The following is a 5,588-nucleotide window of genomic DNA, read 5'->3' on the forward strand; positions in this document are numbered from 1 at the left end:
GTAGGAGGAGAGAAAGATGATCACAAAAGACTTGCAATTCACTGAACAATCAGTAATCTCTATGAGATCACCAAACTATGTCTATCTCATTCTCTATGGCATTTTCTCAGTGCTTTTCTCATCAGAAAAGATAAAAAAAAAAAAAAAAAAACCTGAAAATTTCTTAGGGTAAGTCTGACCAGCCAAAGGGTTACAAAGTTAAATTTGGGCTCATTTTCTATTTCAGCAGAGGCATGGAGATCACTACTATCAAATTATACAATTAGGTGTTATCAAGCCACTTTGGAGGACCTGCAAAATCCAAATACTGTATATATAGCTAAAAATTCATCACCCAAATTGAGATAATAAAAGATTGGTGATGGCTTATGTGCCAACTTTACTGGAACGAGGGATATCCAGCTAGCTGGTTAAGGTCTATTTTGGAGCATGGCTGTGAGGGTGTTTCAGAAAGATATAAGCATTTAAACTGGTGGACTGAGTAAACAGATAGCCCTCCCCAATGTTGATGGTCATATCCAATTCATTTAGGGCCCAGATAGAACAAAAAGTCAAAGAAAGTTGACTCACTCCATTGCTGTCATATTGAGCTAGAAGAAGGATCTTCTACTGTCCTCAGAGATCCTGAATCTGTGGCTTTTAGATCAAGACTGGAATCCACACTATGAGCTTTCTAGCTTTCATGCCTTCATATTTTACCTTTGGCTCTTCTGGGATCCCCAGCTTGCAGATGGAACATGGTGGGACTTTTCAGCCTCCACAGTAGGTGAGCCAGTACCTTACAATATCTCCTCATATGTATATTAATATATTCCATTGGTTCTATTTTTCTGGAGAACCCTAACTGATATATGACATAAAAATGAGTGGTTTGGCCAAGCCATGATGGGAGCAGGTATGCGTGTCTCTCTGAGCTATCCAGCTTCATTCTTGTCTCTGTCACAACATCCATACCCTCCATTGCCATGACTGAACAGATTATGCACATGGCACCCTCAAGGGCCACAGTGACTGGATGACCCAGACTCCTTATTACTCCCCAGTTTCCAGACATGATACTCTCTGTCTCTGGGGACAAGACCATTATTATGTGGAAGCTGACCAGAGATGAGATGAATTATGTTTTCCCACAGTGTGCTTTTTGGGGTCACTCTCACTTTGTTAGTGGTAATCTCCTCAGATGGCCAGTTTGCCTTCTCAGGCTCTGGGGATGAAACTCTTTACCTCTGGGAACTCACAATGGGCACCAACATGCACCACACCAAGGATGTGCTGAGTGTGGCCTTTTCTGACAACTAGCAAATTGCCTCTGGCTCCTGAGACAAAACCATCAAACTACGGAATACTTTCAGTTCAGCTCAGTGGCTCAGTTGTGTCTGACTCTGTGACCCCATGAATCGTAGCACGCCAGGCCTCCCTGTCCATCACCAACTCCCACAGTTCACTCAGACTCATGTCCATTGGGTCCGTTATGCCATCCAGCCATCTCATCCTCTGTCATCCCCTTTTCCTCCTGCCCCCAATCCCTCCCAGCATCAGAGTCTTTTGCAATGAGTCAACTCTTCGCATGAGGTGGCCAAAGTACTGGAGTTTCAGCTTTAGCATCATTCCTTCCAAAGAAATCCCAGGGCTGATCTCCTTCAGAATGGATTTGTTGGATCTCAAATATACTTTCCAGAATGAGAGTTGATCAGAGAGAGTGTCTTGTGTCAGTTTCTTGCCCAACAACAGCAATCCCATCATTCTTTCCTGGGGCTGGGACAAACTGGTCAAGGTATGGAACTTTGCAAACTGTAACCTGAAGCCCAACCACATCGGCCACACAGGCTACCTGAGTATTGTGACCATATCTCCAGATGGATCCTTCTGCACTTCTGGAGGCAAGGATGGACAGGCCATGTTGTGAGATCTGAATGAAGGCAAGCACCTTTTTACACTAGATGGTGAGGACATCATCAGTGCCCTGCGCTTCAATACCAACCACTACTGGCTCTGTGCTGCCATGGGCCCTAGCATTAAGATCTGGGACTTGGAGGCAAAATCACTGTAGATGAACTGAAGCGAGACATTATTGGTACCAGCAGCAAGAGAGAGCCTTCCCAGTGTATCTCTCTGGCTTGGTCTGCTGATGGCCAGCTACTGTTTGTTGGCTACATGTACAGCCAGATGTGCATGTGGCAGGTAACCATTGGCACCGGCTAGAAACAAACATGGAAGAGTTTTAAAAAGTTAAAAAAGGAAAAGTAAAAAATTGGCTTTCTGGGAAAAAAAAAAGAATGGTTAGGAGAGGATATTATATATTTTGGGTTGGAGGGGATTTTATGACTTTTTTTTTTTTTCATTCTATTTGGATAGAACTCTATATCTGTTCAGGGTAGTGTCTATTGATGAATGTAATTATGGAGAAAAGTGTTATTTATCCCTCTTTAACTCCATGCTGAAAATGTGGAGCTCAAAATGGGACTACTCTTAGAATGTAATATGAATTCTTTGCAGCTGGAAGGTATTGAAAAGGGAAATTTAATGAACTAGTGTCTGGAAACCATACAGATTGAAATAAAGATAGTTTTGCTGAGGAACTAGAATTCTTCAAGTTTCTTAGGCCAAAATGACATGTGAAGTTTTTCAAAGTTTCAAACATAAAGTGCAGGGCTAGAGGGACATAAACTGCAAGAGACAGTCAGTCTATGCAGAAGGAACTACCTGAAAACCATGTGCCAAGACAGAAAATAGAAAGCAATATTTTTAAAAAACCTAGTTGAAAGTAGACTATTTTAGTCAAGGAAACAGCAGGTGCAAAAATTAAAAATTGGACTGCTCTAGAAAAACAGTTTTTTTTCCCCTGTAACTGAAAGTGAAAGTGAAGTCATGTCCGACTCTTTGTGACCCCATGGACTTTTGCCTCCCAGGCTCCTCCGTCCATGGGATTCTCCAGGCAAGAGCACTGGAGTGGGTTGCCATTTCCTTCTCCAGGGGATCTTCCCAACCCAGGGATCGAACCCAGGTCTCCCGCATTCCAGGCAGACGCTTTAACCTCTGAGCCACATAGGGAAGCCAGTGGTAGGAAATCCATCTGCAATGCAGGAGTCACAGATTCGACCCCTGGGGAAGGAAGATCTCCTGGAGAAGGAAATGGTAACCCATTCCAGTATTCGTGCCTGGAAAGTCCCATGGACAGAGGAGGCTGGCAGGCTACAGTCCACAGAGTCTCAAAAGAGTCAGACATGATTCAAGTGACTAAACAACAACAGGAAAACATATCCACAACAGCTCTTGAGAGAAAATCAGTTGTGAGCATATAAACAAACAATAATGTGTAAGAACATTTCATGATAGTACCAGCAAGTTATAACCTTCCTGATTCTCTAAAGACAAGAAACAGAAGTGGAGGTATAAGTCTGGCAAATAAAAATATAGAAAATCACTTTAATCAGATAGTATAGATTTCTGTCTACTAAGATCCAGACAGAACAGGAAGGAGAAATGTAAGTACCAGTGGAAACTTTAGCTGTATTGGAGAAGGACTGGATAAATGAAGTACAGTTTTGAGTTTTTTAATGTCTTTTTTTTTGGTATAAATCAATCATAGAAATTGTATTATATACAAATGTATGTAATACTGAACACACAGATGTTCAATGTGAATAAATAATAAACAGTATCTCACTGAGTGTAACACGCAGTTTATGTGTCACTTTGACTCCCAAACCAGCAATTAAAACAAAAACATTGACAGCATTTTCCACCTTGAATTACATTTCTGTATGGAGGTGTAATTGTAATAATAGTATTCAGTACAGTTCTGTTGCTCAGTCTTGTCCGACTATTTGCAACCCCATGAACCACAGCACTCAGCCTCCCTGTCCATCACCAACTTCCGGAGTTCACCCATATCCATTGAGTCAGTGATACCATTCAACCATTTTTTTTCGATGTCGTCCCATCAGAGTAATCAGCACCAGGGTCTTTTCCAATGAGTCTGCTCTTCTCATCAGGTGGCCAAAGTATTGGAGTTTCAGCTTCAACATCAGTCTTTCCAATGAACACCCAGGACTGATCTTTAGGATGGACTGGATTGAACTCTTTGCAGTCCAAAGGACTCTCAAGAGTCTTCTCCAACACCACAGTTCAAAAGCATCAATTCTTTGGCATTCAGCTTTCGTTATAGTCCAACTCTCACATCCATACACGACCACTGGAAAAACCAGAGCCTTGACTAGACGGACTTTTGTTGACAAAGTAATGTTTCTGTTTTTGAATATGCTATCTAGGTTGGTCATAACTTTCCTTCCAAGGAGTAGGCGTCTTTTAATTTCATGGCTGCAATCACCATATGCAGTGATTTTGGAGCCCAGAAAAATAAAGTCAGCCATTATTTCCACTGTTTCCCCAAAGATTTTCCATGAAGATATGGGACTGAATGCCATGATCTTAGTTTTCTGAATGTTGAGCTTTAAGGCAGCTATTTCACTCTCCTCTTTCAACTTCACAAAGAGGCTCTTTAGTTCTTCTTCACTTTCTGCCATAAGGGTGGTGTCATCTGCATATCTGAGGTTATTTTATTATTATTTTAAATATAAATTTATTTATTTTAATTGGAGGTTAATTACTTTACAATATTGTATTGGTTTGCCATATATCACTGATATGTCTCCCAGTAATCTTTATTCCTGCTTATGCTAACTCCAGCCCAGTTTCTCATGATGTACTCTGCATATAAGTTAAATAAGCAGGGTGACAATATACAGCCTTGACACACTCCTTTTCCTATTTGGAACCAGTCTGTTGTTCCATGTCCAGTTCTTACTGTTGCTTCCTGACTTGCATACAGATTTCTCAAGAGGCAGGTCAGGTGGTCTGGTATTCCCATCTCTTTCAGAATTTTCCACAGTTTATGGTGATCCACACAGTCAAAGACTTTGGCATAGTCAATAAAGCAGAAATAGATGTTTTTCTGGGACTCTCTTGCTTTTTTGATGATCCAGTGGATGTTGGCAATTTGATCTCTGATTCCTCTGCCTTTTCTAAAACCAGCTTGAACATCTGGAAGCTCATGGTTCACGTATTGCTGAAGCCTGGTTTGGAGAATTTTGAGCTTTACTTTACTAGCATGTGAGATGAGTGCAATTGTGCAGTAGTTTGAGCATTCATTGGCGTTGTCTTTCTTTGGGATTGGAATGAAAACTGACCTTTTCCAGTCCTGTGGCCACTGCTGAGTTTTCCAAATTTGCTCGCATATTGAGTGCACACTTTCACAGCATCATCTTTAAGATTTGAAATAGCTCAATTGGAGTTCCATCACCTGCACTAGCTTTGTTCATAGTGATGCTTCCTAAGGCTGACTTGACTTCACATTCCAGGATGTCTGGCTCTAGGTGAGAGATCACACCATTTTGATTATCTGGGTCGTGAAGTTATTTTTTGTACAGTGCTTCTGTGTCTTCTTGCCACCTCTTCTTAATATCTCCTGCTTCTTTTAGGTCCCTACCATTTCTGTCCTTTACTGAGCCCATTTTTGCATAAAATAAATGTATTAGATATTATATATGTTATTATATATATATAGCAATTGTAAGGTATATAATAAA

General features: G+C 41.0%; 1 pseudogene; it reads left to right on the forward strand.

Moving 5' to 3' along the window:
- Window positions 1-950: 950 nt before the first annotated feature.
- On the forward strand, window positions 951-2,256 carry LOC120862173 (annotated as a pseudogene).
- Window positions 2,257-5,588: the final 3,332 nt, after the last annotated feature.

Source organism: Oryx dammah, unplaced genomic scaffold, assembly GCF_014754425.2.
Source record: "Oryx dammah isolate SB20612 unplaced genomic scaffold, SCBI_Odam_1.1 HiC_scaffold_3, whole genome shotgun sequence".
Classification (NCBI taxonomy): Eukaryota; Metazoa; Chordata; class Mammalia; order Artiodactyla; family Bovidae; genus Oryx; species Oryx dammah.